General features: G+C 38.6%; 2 protein-coding genes across 6 annotated transcripts in view; one reads left to right on the top strand and one right to left on the bottom strand.

Moving 5' to 3' along the window:
• Nucleotides 1–4,220, bottom strand: part of LOC106878202 (uncharacterized) — a 129,400-nt gene extending 125,180 nt beyond the window's left edge. Inside the window, exon 1 of one of the 2 annotated variants that reach the window (XM_089357055.1) lies at nucleotides 3,792–4,220. The gene's annotated coding sequence lies outside the window, so the exon portion shown is untranslated. Of the gene's footprint in view, nucleotides 1–2,403; nucleotides 3,762–3,791 lie in introns of those variants that run through there. The other variant, XM_089357054.1, reaches the window with a different exon arrangement.
• LOC106878116 (UPF0415 protein C7orf25 homolog) overlaps nucleotides 1–21,244 on the top strand; it is a 258,033-nt gene that overhangs the window by 175,641 nt on the left and 61,148 nt on the right. For 2 of the 4 annotated variants that reach the window (XM_052970395.2, XM_089357053.1), the window contains exon 2: nucleotides 17,104–17,158. The exons of the other annotated variants lie outside the window; for them this stretch is intronic. The gene's annotated coding sequence lies outside the window, so the exon portion shown is untranslated. The remainder of the gene's footprint in view (nucleotides 1–17,103; nucleotides 17,159–21,244) is intronic. 4 annotated transcript variants of the gene reach the window in all.

The raw sequence follows: 21,244 nt of genomic DNA, 5'->3' as shown, positions 1-21,244 counted from the left end.
GACTTGTAACACTATCACGCTGGTTCCGCCTCAGAATTACGATTAGAGTATGTATGTATGCAATAAGGGTCTCTGATATACTCGGCCACTTACACGGCAATTCAATTAGCTTGGTAGTTCGATTGATCGAACAACTGAAAACTCGGTGTCTGAAATTCTAACCCAGATCTATTATTTTATATGTAGAATATAGATAGCGAAAATTGATATAAAACAGATATATGAGCATTGGTTTGTAAAAAAAAAAAAACATACGCGTGTGTGTAAGGAGTATGTGGAGACAAAGTGTGACAATAACGGCTTGTAAATTGCGTGTACATGTGGTATATGAATATTATGTTTATATGTGAACTGTGTGTGTCTGTGTATATTTGCTTGCACCCTTTTATCTTACACACCAGGCCCTGAAACACCGAGGTATGCATAAACACAGCATGTAGAAACTGTGGCATTCGACGCACATTTATTACCTGCAATCACAAAAACGCGCACTGTGTTCTTATGTATACATGTGCGTGCGTGTCACTATCTATCTATCTATCTATCTATCTGTCTCTGTCTCTATTTATCTATCTATCTATATATCTATATATCTATTTATCTATCTATCTATACACATACACACTTCTGAGAAATGGAGGGCAAACATGTGCATGTATGTGTCTATGTATGTATGTGTGTGCATGCAAGTGTTTACGTGTCTCTATCTATCTATCTGTCTATCTATCTACCTCATCTATCTAACCACCCATCCAAATATTCATCCATCTACCTAATCTATTTATCCACCCACCCATCCATCTATCTACCCATCTATCTACCCATCTATCTATCTATCTATCTATCTATAATCTAGCTTTCTGTCTTTTATCTCTATCTACCAATATAACGATTTAGGTATTTATCGATTTATCTATCTACATCACACAAACACACACACATATCCGTCCATAAACACACATACACATATATATATCCATCCATAAACAAACACACACACACACTCCCGAGAGATGAGGGTTAGGGTTGAAACAATCCCTAGTAGCACTTCAGCACCATTATTTCTAGACGAAGCAGCTATCATTCTCTCTACGACACGACCATCAACATAGAAGGCGATGGATTTAGCAGCATCGTTAAAGCGTCGTCGCCAAAGGCCTTACGGTAGCATTTCGCTACGACATTTTATGCTCCGAGTTCAAATCCCGCTGAGACTAACCCTGCCTTTCATCTCTTTGGGATCGATAAATTAAAGTAGCAATCATGTAGTTGGTCAATTTAATATACCTGTGAGGCATCCAACATGTGAATGGAAGAACGACAGAAGACTAGAAACAAAGCTAACATCACGACTAATGCTAACTAGAGACGTGGTCCCGCAAAATGCTAGAAATAACGGCCAAATTTCATTCAAATCACACTTTCGTTCTTCAAAAATTGTAGGGCACATTGGATAATGTCGTCTTTGGGTATATCGAATAAAAGAGATGGCATGGTTGGAACGTCTTGGTTATAGGTCTACTCGATCATCACCAACTTGGGGGTAAATAACCAGAATTGTTGATAACGGCTTTTTGAGGGTGCCTCTGCGTAGCCGCCCGACCTGCTAGAACTAGCAGCTAAATCTCCCTTATATTACACCTTACTGTCTTGAAAAGTAGGCGGGAGGACACATTAGATAACGTACTCCTAGATACCCCTAGGTCGTGGTGCTCAGGGCTGACATGGGTCTTGAAAACAGTATCCCCACTGCCAACAGCATTAGCTGCACAAACCCAGAAAAAGTCTCTGCGTGGTCATTCCACGTGCTAGAAGTAGCAGTCAAAATCACCCTTAAATTCTTCTTCGAGCATTGCAGTGTTAAAAATAGAAAGAACACGTTGGAAAATGTGGTTTTAGGCTTCTTGTGTTTACAGTAATACGGGATGGTCTCTATCGACATAGATGTGCTTGGGGACTCGAACAGATTCACTCTGCGCGATCGCTTTCACCTTCTAGAAATGTGTTGCAATCGTATTTCCTTTCAGATCATGCATATTCTACCTGCCGTCTTTAAAATTATATCTAAGGCTACTCTGGATAAATGTAATTACACTCAAGATACCTGGGGAAAATAGATGAAAGAAAATAAATAAAAATTGAAAGGTCCTTGCTAGAATGCTTTTGATCACAACAGGGCCGACACACCTGGGTTACAAAAAATTTTTTTTTTTTTTTTTTCAATTTTCAAGACCAGCGCAGTGTCACCCCCACAAGACCAGCACTCTGGTCACAACATCCCAGCCGAGCCCCCCCCCTCCGTTTCCCCCATCGTCTCCACTTTCAGTGCAAGCACAACGAAAATCCATCATCATCGTAACAACATTGTTAACCTGAAACTTTAAAATAAAACCAGATACTTACATCAGTGAGACTCCCTGCTAGCCTGTTTATGTATGCATAATGCATATACACACACACACACACACACATAAATATATATAAATATATATATATATATATATATATGCATGCATACACGCGCACCCAGCTGTATTCCTTTCAGGTGTTCAAATGCAGGTATATATGTATGCATATATGTTATGCATTTGAATATATATAATTTTTAATCCGCTAGTTTTGCTCAACCGTCTTCGAGAGGTGTTTTGTGCGTATGTTTGTATAGAGTTATGTATGTACGTGTGTGTGTGTGTGTGTGTGTGTATGTGTTAAGATATTCACGAATGCGTCAGAGCACGCGTGTATTTTCTCGCATGCATACGACGACAACAACCTATCGGTGTGTCTCGCAATTTAGCTTGTGTTGGGGTTTTCTTTCTGTCTATTTATTTATATATATATACACACATATATATATATATATATATATATATATATATATATATACGTGCGTGCGTGTGCCTCTGTGCGCGCGCGAGCTTGTGTACTTGTGTATACTGGTATGTTTGCGTATAAACGTGTGTTTGTGTATTTATCTTAGACGTCCGTGCATGCGTGCGTATATATATATATATATATATATATATTTGTGTGTGTTAGTCTGGGAACCTAGATGACTGTGTATATATATATATATATATATATATATATATTTATATATTAAATGCGAGAAGCAAGACGTGTGCGCGCGCGTATGTGTATGTGTGTTTACTTAGCTCGGTATTTCGATATGCATGTGTGTTTTGGGGGTTTTAATATCGTGATGTGTGAGTATGTGAGACGGGGTGTGTCTATGTATGAATGAGAAAGAACAAAAAGGAGGAATACATGTGTATGTGACTTCTCGGCAAATATGAAAAAAAGAGAGTGTGGTTGACGCGCTGGCGTGTGCGTGTGTATTTAATTATCTGTATATATGAGTATTTGCAAGTGACAGAAAAATGGGTGTGCGTGCGCGTGTGCACGTGCGTGTGTGTGTACACGAGAGCACTGCTGTTAGTGGAAGATTATGAGTTTATGAGCTGTTCTCTTCCCCTCTCTCTCTCTTTCTCTCTCTCTGTCTATCTGTCTGTTTATATATATAAATATCAATCTTTCTATCTCTACTTATCTCTTTCATTCTCTTTTTTCTCTCTCTCCATCTATCTATCTATCTATCTGTCATTCCATCCAGCTATCCATCTATCTATCAATCTTTCTATCTCTACTAATCTCTTTCTCTCTCTCTTCTCTCTCTCTCTCTCTCTTCTCTCTATCTATCTATCTATCTATCTATCCATCCATCCATTCATCTCTCTATCTATTTATCTATCTATCCATCCATCCATTCATCTATCTATCTATCTATTTACCTCTAGTTTCGTGCGACTGGTGAAAGTGAAACCAACTTGTGCATACAAGCGCCAATTTGTGTCTGCATATATATAAGTAAAATACACTTTCATTGTATGTTTCTATGAATGAATGTCAATGTAAGAGTTTCTACATCCCGTCAATGTATGCGTATGTTTGCGCGTGTATGTGTGTGTGTGTGTGTGTGTGTGTGTTCGCTCGAGTACCTGCATATATCTCTGTGTTTGCGCGCGCGAAAAGATGTACGTATGTATGTACGAATGTACGTGTGTTTGTATGCATGCATATGTGTGTTTATCGCTTTTCCCCCGTTTATTTATGTTTACGTTGCTCTCTGTATAATATATCCGTCTGTGTTTATATACGTTTGCATGTGTGCGTGTGAGTCAATCTGACAGTATGTCTGTTTAAAAGGAATAAGAATTAAACAGACAGATCGTCTGTCTAACTAACCCCCCCCTTCTTTCCCTTAACCCCCCCTTACTCACTGCTCTCTCTCTCTCTCTCTCTCTCTCCCTCCCTCTCTCTCTCCCTCCCTCTCTCTCTCTCCCTCTCTCTCCCTCTCTCTCACTCTGTTCCTTGTATACTGTTGATTTTCGTTTTTGATACTTTCTCGTTCTTTCTTAAATAACCTTTTCCTTCGTTCTCACTTTTTCTCAACTCATCTTCAATGATCTCTCTTTTTCCTTCTCTATTTTTGTTCTTTCCCTCTTTTTTCTCTCCTTCTCATTCTCGATTTAACCATATCTATCTATCTAACTATCTATCTTCCTGTCTGTCTATCTATCTATCTATCTATCTATCTATCTATCTATCTATCTATCTATCTATCTTCCTGTCTGTCTATCTATCTATCTATCTATCTATCATTTAAACAGGCCCCTTCTCTGTTCCCTTCACCCTTTCTTTTCTCTCTCTCTCTCTCTCCATTTCTCTCAAACTTTCCCCTTATCATTATCTCCGACCCCTTTTCGTATCTTACTCCATCGACGTCTTTTAATTCAAAATCTTCAAACAATTGTTTATTGAGTCTTTCTTCTCATTAACGGACACGCATGCCATTTTCCACACCAAATATCGAACTATCGCAGCACCGCTTCTACTTTATCTCAGACCCATTTGCACCACATCCAGACCACAAACAACCTCCACCTCACCCTCTCTCCACCCAGCTTCATGTACTCCTTCCGCCTGTCATTGTGGCAATCGATGATGATACTGGAGGTGACTGGTGTTAACGGTTGTATAGTGATGATGATGATGATGATGATCGTCGTCGCCGTGGTAATGGTGTGGCTCAGGTGTTAGTGCAAAAGTGTTGAAAATTATGATACTGGTAGTGATGATGATGATGATGATGGAGGAGGAGGAAGAGGTGGTGGTGGATGTAGAAAAATCGTGATGTTAGTTAAACTACTGTTTGTGTTGCTAGTGACAGTGATACTATTGTTGAGGTTGATGATGATGATGATGGTGGTGGTGGTGGTGGTGGCACCAGGGGTGGGGTATGGTCAGCAAGTTTTCTATATTTGCTGACAAGGTGTGAGAGACTAAAACTGATATACATAGGTGTGTGTATATCATCATAGTATTCTATTCGTCATCGTCGTCGTCGACATCATCATTATCATTTAACGCCTATTTTCCATATTGAGATAAATTGGATGGTTTGACTGGAGCTGGCTGGGCAGAAGAACTGCACCAGGCTTGTCGGTTTTGGCATGGTTTTTACAGATGGATGCCCTTCCTAGCACCAACCACCTCACAGAGTGAAGTAAGTGGACTTTTTACTTGGCGCCACCACCAGGGAGGTCTGCTTTGGCATGGTTTTTTACAGCTGGATGCCCTTCCTAACACCAGCCACCGTGGACTTTTTAACTGGAACCAGCACCTGTGAGGTCTGCTTTGGCATGGATTTTTTACAGCTGGATGCCCTTCCAAATGCCAACCACTTTACAGTGTGGACTTGGTGCTTTTTTTTTTTCTGTGGCACCAGCACAAGGTGGAATCACCAAGTAACTCACAAGACAAAGATTCTTTGAAGGTGGGGTGGGGGCTATTGGAGGAGATGGCCTTGTACCAGGTGATGAGAGGTCAGTGTGTGACAGAGGGACAGAAACAGGTGTACACGTGCGTGTATTCATGCATGTGTGTGTGTGTGTGTGTGTGTATTTATATATATATTTACTCTTTTACTTGTTTCAGTCATTTGACTGCAGCCATGCTGGAGCACCGCCTTTAGTCGAGCAAATCGACCCCAGGACTTATTCTTTGTAAGCCTAGTACTTATTCTATCGGTTCTTTTTGCCGAACCGCTAAGTTACGGGGACGTAAACACACCAGCATCGGTTGTCAAGCGATGTTGGGGGGACAAACACAGACACACAAACATACACACACATATACATATATACGACAGGCTTCTTTCAGTTTCCGTCTACCAAATCCACTCACAAGGCTTTGGTCGGCCCGAGGCTGTGGGACTGAACCCGGAACCATGTGGTTGGTAAGCAAGCTACTTACCACACAGCCACTCCTACGCCTATATATGTATATATATAGTTTTGTTCTTTTATTTGATGATGATGATGATGGTGATAATGTTTTACCCCTTGCCTACCACACTAGCCCTCATTCTGTATCTAATATCTGATTTTAATACATGTTTTCTACTCCACCTCTCCTCCCCCTCTATGTATATATATATATCTACATATATAGATCTATATATATATTTTATTCAAACTGCTGTTCTGTTTATCAACAACATCTTGTATCAGAGACCCATACCCACCCCTTAAAAATCCATCCCCCCACTTCTTACTTTTTATCACTCTTTCACATTTTACATCTCTCGTTTTCTTTTTTTTTCTGTTTTTCTTTTTTCTTTCACAAACTCTTTCCCTCTCTTTTCCCCTGGGATTTCATTTACCCTTGTTTTTTGCATCTTTTATCATATATTTTTAAAATATTTTCTTTTTTTTTTATCTCTATTGCTGTCTTGCTTCGGTTGTGTTTCATTAAATTCTAAAATGGTTCTTGACAAGAACTTTTTCTTGGCAGCAGATATTCTTACTGTTGCCCTACACCAATGCAGAAGGCTTCGTTTTCTTCAATTTTGCTTTACTCAGATCCAGTATTTATGTTGTTCTTCATCAGGCATGGCTGTTTGGTTAAGAAGCTTGCTTGGCAACCACATAGTTTCAGGTTCACTCCCACTGTGCAGCACCTTGCGCAAATGTCTTCTGCTATTGCCCCAGACCAACCAGTGCCTTGTGAGTGGATTTGATAAACGGAAACTGTGCAGAAGCTTGCCATGTTTGTGTGTATTCTTTTATTCTTATACATATTTCAGTCATTTGACTGTGGCCATGCTGGAGCACCGCTTTGAAGAGTTATAGTCAAAGAAATCGACCCTGGTCTTATTCTTTGTAAGCCTAGTACTTATTCTATCAATCACTTTTACTGAACTGCTAAGTTATGGGGATGTAAAAACACCACCATCAGTTGTCAAGCAATGGTGGGGGCACAAACACAGATGCACACACACAGATGCACACACACACACACACACATAAATTTATACATATATATATATATATAGTGAAGGCACATGGCTTAGTGGTTAGGGCATTCGGATCACGATTGTAAGGTCGTGTGTTCAATACCCAGCGATGTACTGTGTCCTTGAGCAAGACTCTTTATTTCACGCTGCTCCAGTCCACTCTTCTGGCAGAAATGAGTAGTACCTGTATTTCAAAGGGCCAGCCTTGTCACACTTGGTGTCACGCTGAATCTCCCTGAGAACTGCATTAAACAGAAACTGAAAGAAGCCTATCATATATATATGTGTGTGTGTGTGTCTGTCTCTATAGAATTTTAATGGATGGTGCTGGTGCCACATATAAAGCACCCAGTACACTCTGTAAAGTGGTTGGCATTAGGAAGGTCATCCAACCATAGAAACAATGCCAAAACAGACAATTGGAGCCTGGTGCAGCTCTGCAGTTTTCTAGCTCCTGTGAAACTGTCCGACCCATGCCAGCATGGAAAATGGATGTTAAATGATGATGATGATGGGCAGGAGGGGGGAGCAATAGGAAATGTTATGAATGAAGGTTACCTCATGAGGTCTGACTCTTCCATCCCTTAGCTCTATTTTAAAGATGTAGATATTAAACTCCACAAGATAAGTGTAGTTGAAATACATGATTTATTCATGGTAATAATTACAGCAGAATGGAATAGAATTCTATGAGTTATTCTAAATGAGTCTCCATGGATTGCAAAAACTAATAATATTTAATAGAGGGGATTTCTGTTTGAATAAATCTGAAGACAAGAACCAAATCATTTCAAATAGTGTTAAAAATTTAAGAACATGTTTTAACTCCAAAACGAAAATATATTGTGTTGGCATACATAATTTCACACAATATAACAGAATACACGAGGTTATGAATTACAGAACAGAAATGTTTGTACGTGGAGTGAATGTATCTTCCGCTAAGCCAGTGATAATGCCATTTCTTCAGAATCTTTGTTTACATAATATAACAAATGTAAACAAGTTGACGATAATGTCAAATGATGCAAAACATATATGACGGTGATGAAATATAAATTAACAGCAAAACAATGAAAAACAAAAACTAAATAGCATCACTTTACTAATGAAACTGTCAGAGAGGGTGACGTAACAACATAATTGTAATGTCTTTGAACTGACGTCTGAAAATGTTTCGTCTGTTGTCCTTCTTTGGTGAATTACTTCACAAGCTTCTTGTTGTCTGATCTGAAAAGAAGCCATTGTTTCAGCGTAGCATCTTTGCTCGTGTCAATCAGCTGGAAATGTACGGGTTTGGGTAAAGGTTAATTTTACGAATGAGTATTTTAAGGCCTCGAGTACCCGGCTTTTAGTGACCGGCAATTTGTCAGAATGGTAATAGGTGTTAAGAGAAAGAATTGGTGATGGTGGTCTGTTGTATTGTCTGACAGCTGACATCAGGGAAAAGGTTGGACAACTGTCGTCCTTAAAACCACACAGTGCCTTTCATCTTTTACTTGTTTCATTCATTGGGCTACGGCCATGCTGGGGCACCACCTTGATGGTTTCAGTTAATCAGATTGCCCCCCCCCCCAGTGCTTATTTTTAAGTCTGGTACTTTTTCTTTCATTCTCCTTTATTGAACGGCTAAGTTGCAGGAACATAAACGAACCAACACTGGTTGTCAAAATAGTTGGCGGGGGATAAACACAGGCATACACACATATGCACACACACACACAACATATATAAAGTGATAGATAGACAGATACACACACAATATATATATATGTGTGTGTGTGTGTGTGTGTGTGAGAGAGATGGGCTTCCACACAATATCCATTGACCAAATTCATTCACAAGACATTAGTGAACCTGGGGCTAAAATAGAAGATACTTGCCATGCAGTGGGACTGAACCCAAAACCATGTGGTTGCAAAGCAAGCTTCTCAATCACACACCCCCAAACACACACACACACATATGCACACACGTCTGTTTTCCACTCACCCTATACATAGGAGCACACATTTTCTTCTTTGTCCCCTTTCTCTCTCGTCCACCTCTCTCTCTCAGCCACCCCTCTCTCCTCCATCTCTCCTCTCCACCTCTCCCTCCCACTGTCTCCCCTTCCCTCTCTCTACCTTGAATACAAATAAAAAAATAAATAAACAAAAATGATTGCAAGTCCTTGCTATGCAACTCACTCCCCCTCCACCACCTCATCCCATAAACTAAATCGTTTGTACAAAAAAAGTGAAAAAACAAAACCATCAAATTCTTCAACTCCACATAATCACTGTCTCCACGCATTCACCCATTTCTCACCAGAAATTCTTCACCTACTAACACTGCCACCCTGATCTCCAAAAACAACAAAACCAGGAATCTTTCTGCACCAATGAATCTCATTTTCACTAAAAGACATTCATGTCTCTTTAATTACCATACTCTGCCGCCACAGACGTTCACACAATACCCCAATGACTGACAAATTGCAATTATTCACTTTTTTTCCATTTATTTACTTTTACTAATCTCAAAAAAAATGACACAGACAGTTCTGTGCACGTAGAATAAGTCTCTGACATAGGTAAAATATTGATTAATTGAGATTATCCTTGTAATTTGGTGATAAATCTCCACTAGTTGTATTCTTGTGTAATCATTTCAATAAGTAAATACTACTGCCATGTTTTGGTTAGTGAGTACATCACCTTACATTGTGGTACTCTCAGTTTTTTAAATCTAGCCCAGGTTTTTGTACTGGGGTAGATTTATTCAACTAGAAATTTTTCCAGGCAGTGCCCCAGCATGGCCACACTCTAATAACTGAAACAGATAAAAGATTAAAAAAATAGGTGATGGTTGGTGGCAGGAAGGGCATCCAGCTGTATATCAAGTCACCAGCAAATACCATTTGGATCATACGAGCATGGAAAAATGGACATTACGATGATTACAATGATGATGACAATGATGATGACAATCAAAGCATCGGCAGCAGGGCGTGGATTTAGTTATCGGCAGGACCTAACTGATGAGATCCCTGGCTTTGAACTAGCAGGATGTTATGAAGAGGATCTTAAATACAAGACAATGGATGAGACCCTAATATTCCTAATTAGATGGAAACTGCAGGACCACATGGGGCAGCGCCCTGTAGCTCCTATAGTATGCGCAACCAAAACCCCTATGAAAGGGTCATCCTATGGGACAACCTAGATGAAACCTAAGAGAAGCTATTTAAGAAAGAAAGGCTCTTTTACCCTTTTACTTGTTTCAGTCATTTGACTGCGGCCATGCTGGAGCACTGCCTTTAGTCGAGCAAATCGACCCCAGGACTTATTCTTTGGAAGCCTAGTACTTATTCTATCGTTCTCCTTTTGCCGAACCGCTAAGTTACGGGGACATAAACACACCAGTATCAGTTGCCAAGCGATGTTGGGGGGACAAACACGCATACATATATATATATATACACATATATATGACGGGCTTCTTTCAGTTTCCGTCTACCAAATCCACTCACAAGGCTTTGGTCAGCCCAAGACTATAGTAGAAGACACTTGCCCAAGGTGCCATGCAGTGGGACTGAACCCGGAACCATGTGGTTGGTAAGCAAGCTACTTACCACACAGCCACTCCTGTAGGTTGTTTCACTTCCAGTCACAATAATGTAATTATATGATTTTAAAATTTCTTTCAGCTAAACACTTTATATTTCTCTCTTCAGCAAACTTCTTAATCATGTAATCCCCCCTCTCCATGTCTTTATCATTTCTCTCTTTCTCTTCACCTCTCGTGTCCACTAACCACATGAGTGACAGCATAATGCATCAACTGGCTATCTACTCGCTCACTCACTCTCACATTCCCTCCTCTTCTTGTCTCTCTCTCCTCCCCCTCCTCATCTCTGACAATACAAATGCTCTCTGCCTATTTCTCTCTTAATGTAACTGCCTCCCCTGTCCATCTCTCTCTCTATCTGCCTTCCTTTAACCTCACCCCCAGAACATATCACCCTCTCCTAAACATATCTCTTTCTCTTTACCTTTCCCTCCCCACCATACAGCATGGCATTATGACTTCTCCTACCCTCTTTCTCTCTCCCTCTTTTCTCTTACCATCTTTTTCTCTCGCTCTCCCTTCAACTAACCACATGACACATTTGGCCTTACTATACATCTTTCTCTACTTCTTCCTCACTTTTTTCTTCTCTACTCACACTCTTACTCTCTCTGAATATAGTGAAGTTTGAAAAGATCTGATGTAAGCCCCCCACCCCCATATATATATATATATATGACTTACACCAAATCCATTCAAAGTTCACACACCTACATGCACATTTATATGTGTAAATATGTGTGTGTGTGTGTGTGTGTTTGATGCGTTATTTGTTTTTATCATATATTGATAAATTATATTCATAACAAGACAGACAGACAGACTCTAATGGACAAATGTTGTTGTTCTTAATACATTTGCCCTCGTTATTGATTTGCTTTGTAAGGCATTTATCAAGTTTAAGCAAATTAGAAGAAGCAAGTGTGTTAGTAGTGTTGACTGTGGTAGAGTAGAAAAGTTTGGTAACATTTTTGTTGAATATTTTGTGATATTTATGGTGATGAGGAAAATGTTTTCTCGTTAATTTCAAGAAATTATTTGCTAATGCCATTTTGCTAGTCATATTAAAAAAATAAATTATACTAAGTGATGCTTTATCTTATCTTATTGTTGACAGTAGGTTTAATGGTTTCTTTCATATATTTATTTTTCATTGAATCTAGTTTTCATCAGAACTTCATTGTAATATATAGCTGAGTTAGTAATTTCTTTTTTCTCTCGGCTGAGATATTAGAGAATGAGGAACATGTTGTGAAGTATGTTGCTGCCAATACTTCTAGTGTGTGTGGAATGTAATTGGTTGTTCTTTTCAGTTTTTTTTTTATAGACAGCATTGACTGGCATAAATTTAAAGTAACATCTAAGAAATTAGTAAATGCCATATTGTTGCTAGTAACCATTATATATGTCTGGTTTGTAAAAGACAAGTACAGGTTTTTCTTCATTCTGTCTGTATTCTTTCTGGAGGTTAGGATGTTCATAACTAGGACACTGTCAATTCGGTAAATGCATCTTCTGTTATCGAGAACTTCATCAACTTGGTTAGCAGACATGTTCCTGTTAAGTCACGTTAAGTCACTGATATTGGCAGAGAAATGGGCATCCCTACTCAGATCAAAAATGTTTCTCTTGTCCGCCTTTGTATCGTCCATCTGTCCGAAAGTTTTATTGTCCTCTATTGTGTTTTTGTTCCATTTATATATAGATACACACACACACACACACACACACATATATATATACACACATGCAATATACATACTATACATGTGCACACACTTATGCAAGAGGCTTCTTGAAGTTTCCATCTACCAAATCCATTCATAAGGTTAAAATGTGGCTGCAAAGCAAGCTTCTTACTACACAGCCACATCCAACATCTCATGGCAAATTTTGATATTTCTAGTTTCAGACATAAACATTGTGTGCTTCACCATTTGCTGCATCTAAATTGAAATTGACATAACTTTCTTGTTTACTCTACTAAAATATGGAAAGTGGATTAGTCAACCAATAAATCCTAATGAAAGATGTTGAGAATTATGGAATGTTCTTCACGAAGTTCTCTGGTTATAATAAATGATATCACTAAATATTTAAGTAGCCTGTACTGGACTTGACAAATATGTTCAAATTTAAAACTATAATGTCATTAGATGGTTATTTATAAGCTGTAGAGAAAGTTTCTAATGATTATTTATGTCTTAATGAAGAAATGAACGAAACAGGAAATCAAAAACTTAGAGTGAAACTGGAACTGGAATCAATAAATGGTAACAGATGTGGAAAGTGTGGATTGTAAGAATGTAAACGATATGGTTATAATAAATTATATCGTTAAATATTTAAATATGTAAATGGCTATATTGGCAGTGGCCAACATACGCAAGTTAAAAATAAAATGGTGATATGATAGAGGTCTGAAAGTTTTTTGAAGAAAAAATAATTATTATAATAATAATAATGATTTCATTTATTTGCCACAAGGGCAAAGAATGGGAGCAATATAGAGATAGACAAAGTGTTGGGGTTTACATATAATAATGAAATGATAAAAACAAAAAAAGTATACATGGTATACACTGAAAAAGAAGGAACATATGCATAGCATACAAAGGTAAAAAAAAAAAAAAAGTGGCAGGGAGGATGATAGAGATGTGGCCCTCCTGATACAGAAAGGCCTCTAGGGATAATCGAGGAACCCCACTGTTCAAGATTTCACTGAAACTCTTGAAGCAAGTGCCCTCTCCAATTCCTTCTCTCCGACTCGCAGGTCTACATTCAGAGAGGTACCATCCACTCTTACCATTTTCACAAGGTTCACCCACCTTTCAATAAACTCACTCAAGGACAGCACTTCCCTCTCCATTCTCAATTTCCTTTTTAAGTGAAACTTAAAGAAGATAATGAGAGCTCTACCAAAGAGGAATTTATCGGTCCTCATGCTCTTCAGCCTTGTCCACCAAAGCCACCTGGCAAAGGAAAACTGCCTTGCCTGCCCCATTGAAGGAGGGCGGTGGTGCAATCTTCACTACAGATTTGGCATACAGACGGTTCCGTCCCACATGTGACAGCAGCTGTTCAACATAATCCCACAAGTCAGCCATGCCCGGACACTAAATGAGGGTGTGCAAAACGGTTTCATCACTCTGCACATACCTCGAAAAAGTCCCTCTGACAGCACATCCATACCTGTAGGGTTTATCTCGAACTGGTAGTGCCCCCACCCCAAGTAGCACTGCCAAGCTAAGGACATTTGGAGATCATCCATGATAGTTCCCGACTGGATAGTCCTCCGGAACAGACTAACCAGTTGGTTCTCGTCAGTGCCCAGAGTCTCCCTGAGGACATTGTCGTAACCCCTTCCCTGCCTTATGAGATCTAGTTGTGTTTCCTGAGGCAATGTGTAAATATTGTCTCCATAAGTTCTGGTTGTATAATCAAGTACCTGCACATCTGGAGAACTACATTGCATAGAAACAATTGTAGTGATTAAAAAATAAATAACCAACTGTACTCCTTGTTGACTCCAATTTTTTTCAATTATATATATATGTATTTATATGTATATATAGTAAATCCCCAAAAATGAAGAACAAACACAGAAAAACAACAATGCAAGGACATGGTACATGTAAAGTATTAGCAGACGCTCAGGGAAGGAAAGAAAAGTGGTTTTACATTTCGAGCAAAGCTCTTCTTCAGAAACAGGAGACAGAGGAAAGTCCAAGAGGAAAGGAAGACGGAGGAAAAAAAATCACCAATGATTCACATGTGGTTACATTCTGAAAAACGTGTGTGTGTGTGTGTGTGCAATGCTTATATATATATATATATATATATATATATATATATATATATATATATAGGTATAGGTGTGTGAAAAATCCCTATGGTAAGAAGTAGAAAAGAGAACATGTAAAGATATATTTTGAGAATGGAGACAGTTGTACAGATTCTATAATTACAGTTGTTTTATTTTGCTAAATATTGATTATACAGAACACTAACTCACAGCCATTTTAGCTCATGGCGCCACCCACCCCTTGGGATCTTGAATTATTTTGTGGCTCCTTAGACAGCGTTATTTTGTCATAAAAGGTTTATAGTAGAAAGAGGCCAACTTTAGAAAAATTAAAAACCTTTAATAAAAATGAAATTTATCAAAGAAAAATAATGAAAGTTTAAATGTAAATTGTTTTAAATTAGTTTTATTATCATGAAAATTATTTCTAGGAATATTTTACCAAATGTATTATTTGTAATAAAAGCAATTTTGGCGAAAAAAAACATTACAACAAATAAGGATTTTTTTTTTTTTTTTTTTGGAATGGTAACCCATTTTTTTTTACCATTAATATAATAATCTCCATAAAAATATCAGTGTCTCTTAATTGGACATTATTCTCTGTTATTCTATTTCATGAAAACAAAAGTATTTTGTGGATTTCTTAAAACAGCCATTTATAATCATAAATTATTTTTCTGCTGTGACATACATAACAAAAAACAAAAAAACGTGTATTCATTCTCAGAAAATTAATAACTTCTAAAAAAAATTATCACATTTTGAGCATAAAACTAAAATTCCTCAGCGTAGGTGTTTGGTTAGGGGCTTGCTTCTCAACTACATGGCTCCCGGTTCAATCCCACTGTGTGGCACCTTGGGTTAGTGTCTTCTACTTGTGGGTGGTTTTGGTAGATGGAAACATCATGTGTGTATAAGGCGGTGAGCTGGCAGAAACATTAGCACGCCGGATGAAATAGGTAAAGAATAGGTAAAGAAATAGGAAACGTGTGTGTGTGTGTATTTTTTTTTTTGTTTTATAGTTTTAGCTTAGAGCTGCGGCCATGCTGATGCATGTGTGTGTTTGTCACTGTGTTTCCCTCCCACCATCACCACCACCCAGTATTTCTCCTAAATAGATTAGGTTTTCCAAACGAAACACTTATAGCATCATCATCATCATCATCATTTAACATTTGCTGTCCATACTGGCATGGGTTGGACAGTTTGACTGGGCTGGCATGTTGGAAGGCTGCACCAGACTCCAGTCTGATTTGGCATGGTTCTCTACAGCTAAATGCCCTTCCTAATGCCAACCACTTCAAGAGTGTAATGGGTGCTTTTACATGCCACTGGCACGGATGTCATTTGCGTGACACCAGTATCTGCTACAACTACGATTTTGCTCAGCTTGATGGGTCTTCTTCTCAAGTAAGACATAATTCCAAAGGTCTTGATCATTGCTTCCGTGAGGCCCAACGTTCGTAAATTAATTTTACCTTATCACTGTTTGTGCAGCGAATTTAGCTTTTCAAATATATTTGTAAAATAGAATCTGTGATATTTGGCAGTTAGGATGTCTTCCCTAAGCTGCTTGCTATTCAGAAACATTACAACACTATCTCAAAGTAATGCAGGCAATTACCCTCAGAGATTGTCACTGGATATACTGAACTTCAAAGCACTAATATTTAATTCATACAAGACTTTCCAGCGCCAACTTGATACTTTATTCATCAAGGAAAAATTATTATCAAGGTGTCAAATGAAATCCTTTTATTTTTTTTTTCTGTCATGATGCAACTTAAGATGTAGAAATGCATTATGTGTGTGTGTGTGTGTGTAATTCATATGTGCAGCAATGAAATTTGCTAAAGGGGTGCAAACCCAGTTTTTCAGGAGAATGTTCAAAGTGTCTTCATTGCCCCACTACCACCACCACCACCACTAAATTTTAAAGTGTGCTTGCTCCCCTACGCCTCCTGTTCCCAAGCCCATGGTGTAAGTGTGTATTTGCGTGTAAATTTTAAAGAAAAACAGACTGCAATGGAAAATTTTAGAAAGAGACAGCAAGGTAGTTGTGCATCCCCCTTTACTGAGCCTGTTCTCCACTCCTAATTCCCCATTTTTTTCCTGTGTTCCTATTGAATTTTGCCATAGCACCTTTAGGATAATATGGCTCCAATTGGGGAAACACTGGGGTAGAGTATGTGTTGTTCTATTGTTTGTTGTTGTTGTTGCTAAAGTTATTTCATCACATGGTTATTGTATAACGGATGATGATGATGATGATTATTATTATTATTATTATTATTATTATTATTATCATTTTATTGCTTTTGCATAGCTTCTAACACTGGAGATGTACTACGGTGTCAGCTGTTCACTACCAGTGGACTAAGGTAACACCTCTTATTTTTCGAGCACCTTCCCGAGTATTCGAGCAGTTCCAAGCAGTGCTGTTTTTTGCAAGTGCTTCACCCTTATTGCAGCCCCTATTTGTTCCATGTATCATCATCATCATTATTATTAAGGTGGTGAGCTAGCAGAATTGCTAGCATACTGGACAAAATGCTTAGCAGCATTTTGTCCATTTTTATGTTCTGAATTCAAATTCCAAAGGTTGACTTAGCTTTTCATCCTTTTGGATCAATGAAATGAGTACCAGTTGAGGACTGGGTTCAATGTAATTGACTTACCCACTGAAACAGATAAAAAGTAAAGTTGTTTTTTTTTTGTATTTCTTTCCATCTTCTGCCCCAACTACCCTTCTAACAGCATTACCCTGTTATCTTACTAAGCTGTCTTGGGTGTTTGTTCTTCTGGCAGTAAGAAAACCTTTCCTGTAAGTCTCCCTCTTCTGCCACAGTCTCCAGCAGCCCTCACAGATTGGCTCTTCTCAGGATTTCAGAGCTCATGGTTCTATCCCTATGGGTGATCTTGTGTATCCTCCATATCTGGGACTCAATTGCTGTTGGTATTATGTTTACATCCATGCCCAACACTACTTATTCAATTTGTAGGTCTTTGTATTTCGACAGCTTCTCTGTCTCGTTTTGGGCAATGTTTTGACCAGAAGGGATTGAGATGTCTCTCAGAATAAAAACATTTCCTCTCCAGTTGTTGGTTATTATGTCCAAACAGTTTATCTTGATCTTATATCAGTCTGGACCGGAATATTTGGCTCATTGTGGACAATTTATTGCCAAGTACAATGTCTGGTACATTCTTATGTCACTCCATAATCCTTTTCACATTGTGCTCATAGCATATTTCCCCATGGCTATGACTATTGACTCAATCATGTCTGTGAATGTAGACATTTTTTCCAAGGCTGGGCAGCTAGAGATGATGCCGTCACTTCTATCAATCTCATGACTACAAAGACTACACTTGATCTTTGCATGTTTTCTTATTTTTGTAGTTTTTTTGTGGCCCAGCTTCATCCTGTATAATTAAAATCTCACCTTCAGTTACATTTTACTCCAAACCATTAAACCATTTTTGGCTTTTACTCTCATGCTATTCACCATAGATTGGTTTTTACTTTGATTTTTGTTTTCTTTACTTTATTTTTGTTTTTGCTATATATTTCAGAAATCCATTTTGTCTTCTTTTTTTTAAACCTTTTCTGATGTTTTGTCATTATCCAAGTCTTATTCTTCAGTGCAGTTACATTTTAGTTTGTACTTCATTATTTTCTGACATGTATAGAGAAAAGAAACTAATGGTGATGATGATGATGATGACAATGGTGTGTTTAATTTCTGAGATGATAGTGTATTCTATCAATTTCTTTTTTTCTTGGTAATCAATTCAAGCTTTGCCATGGTTTTTGTTTTCTGTTTTACTATTTCCTATATAATAGCTTGGTTCGCTTGTAGCTGCACGTTGCAACAATACATCCCTTATTAACAATCCTTTCTGTTTTTTCTATCGGTCGTAGGTGAGTGACCTGCCTATTATAGAGTATCGATGGAAGAGCTTTGTTTGTTCTTGGCAAACAAGTAATTTATCTATGATTTTGGGGACCTCTCGTGTTTTTGAGTTTGGAACTTAATGCTGCCCCTCACCTACCAGTTAATCAGGTGTTGATTCTGATCTACTAACCATTTCATTAAATGATACCACAATATACTCATGGATACTGATCTGGTAAAGGCAACAAACTGGCAGAACCATTAGCAAGTCAGACAAAATGCTTAGTGGCTTCTCTTCTGGCTCTTTATGTTCTGAGTTCAAATCCCACTAAGGTTGACTTTGCTTTTTATCACTTTAGAGTTGATAAAATAAAGTACCTGTCAAGCACTAAGGTTGAGATGTCCCCTCCTTTCAAAGTTGTTAGTATTGAGCCCAGCAACAGATCTGCATCCCATTCAGCAGGGGTCATGTTGTGATCTCAGTTACTTATACACCATAGGAACCGAATAATCGGTCTTGTGAATCCTAGAACTCAAAAACATTTTATAAAAACAAAAGGTAAATAAAACAGGTGAGGTGCTTCAAACAAAAATGTGTTCCATCCCAAAGCTTTTTCCATTTACTTGCAGTTTTTAATGTTCTGGTAAATTCCATTTCAGTAATGTTAGGCCATAGTTGTGGCACTTTTATATTCTCTTGCTTCTCTCCTGAACCATTATGCTTCTCTTTCATTCTGTTGAATGGTTTGTTCCATATTCCCTCCTGCATGCTTCAGGTTTCGTTCATGTTTCTCAGTCTTTCATTGGGAGTTTTTCCCCATTATAATGTCCCTATAAAATTCATTGCAATCTAATTGAAATACCCTGTTCTCTTACAAACATTCCTTTTTATTTTTTTCCCCAAAATATCTTAACCTAAATGGTTCCACTGATGTAAATTGTTAAAGGATTTTATTTATTTTTTGCTTCCAGGCGCGGGTGTGGCTGTGTGGTAAGAAGCTTGCTTCTCAACCACATGGTTCTGGGTTCAGTCCCACTGTGTGGCACCTTGGGCAAGTGTCTTCTACTATAGCCTTGGGCTGACCAAAGCTTTGTGAGTGGATTTAGAAGAAGGAAACTGAAAGAAGCCCATCGTATATATATGTTTGTGTGTGTGTGTGTGTGTGTGTGTGTGCATGTGTGTGTTTGTGTGTGTGTCTGTGTTTGTGCCCCCCCCCCACTATCATTTGATAACTGGGGTTGGTGTTTTTACGTCCTCGTAACTTAGCAGTTTGGCAAAAGAGACCGATTGAATAAGTACTAGACATACAAAGAGTAAGTCTAGGGATCGATTCGTTTGACTAAAGGCAGTGCTCCAGCATGGCCGCAGTCAAATGACTGAAACAAGTAAAAGAATACAAAAATAAAAAGAATAAAATGTGGGGTGTGGGAGTGGCAAATGGAAGGACCGCCCAGGGCGGCCCTTCCATTTGCTACTCCCACACCCCACAAAAAACACATATTGCCTACAGCAGACCCAAAAGTGCCTCCCCTTTAAAAGTCCCACCCCTACTGCACCCCTTAGCTACACTAGTGCCCCTCTCCTATTTTCCCTAACTCTTCCACACCCACACTCCTGGTTTTACTGTTTCCACTCACTACCATTTTCTCTGTACTTTGAGGGGCCACCTGGACACCTCATCACCACTGTTTATATCTTTGCAGCTACTGTAGGTACATTTCTGTTGTAAAGTGGGTTCCTTCCACTGGTATGATGTGTGGCTGCCATTGTACTGTAGTTGCTGCTTTACACTAGTAGCCACAATAGTTACTAGTCATCAGATATCGTTGTATCTCTTCGTACCGGAATAGTAATGCACTAACTTCTGTCTTACTATCACTAATAGCTCCACAAGGCACTGACTGGAACTCTCGACTCTCTTGACAACTGGCTACTGGTATATTTATAATGGCTCATTCTTACCACTTTCTATTGGGAGGGATATACAGTTTCATTATACAACAATTTCTAACTTCCTTCTCAATGTGAATAGCCCTGAAACAAAAAGCTACACAGCCCCATCCTTTTCTCATGCTGTTGCTTTCATTTTCTTAGAATAAAGTCAAGCCCTTCCCTCGGGTTTTGTAATCTTACAAGCTGCATAGCAACCTCCCTAGCATCAGTGATGTGGAAAAAGAAAACCATTACACACTGTAAAGTGGTTGGCATTAGGAAGGGCATCCAGTCATAAAAAAACTATACCAAAGCTGACAGGGAGCTCGAAGTGGTCCTGTGGATCACTGGCTCCTATCAAACAGTATGGAACATGGATGGTAGATGTTGCTGCTGCTGATGATGATGATGCCTTTGGTTACATACTAAATTTGGTGAGCGTTTATACCATTTATTACCAGCTTTGAAGAGGAAACATCTGCATTGCTACCCAATCAATACTGCTATATACCCAGTCATGTCTATGGATATATATTCTGTTTTTGTGAGGACTGGCCAGCAGGAAATGATGTAGCCGATTATTTCTTTATGCTGATTAGATAATCTTTACTCAACATTAGTCTCTTATTTATTTC

This window comes from Octopus bimaculoides, chromosome 9 (genome assembly GCF_046866305.1).
Source record: "Octopus bimaculoides isolate indiv1 chromosome 9, ASM4686630v1, whole genome shotgun sequence".
In the NCBI taxonomy this organism is placed as follows: domain Eukaryota; kingdom Metazoa; phylum Mollusca; class Cephalopoda; order Octopoda; family Octopodidae; genus Octopus; species Octopus bimaculoides.
This window is presented reverse-complemented; position numbering and strand designations above follow the sequence as displayed.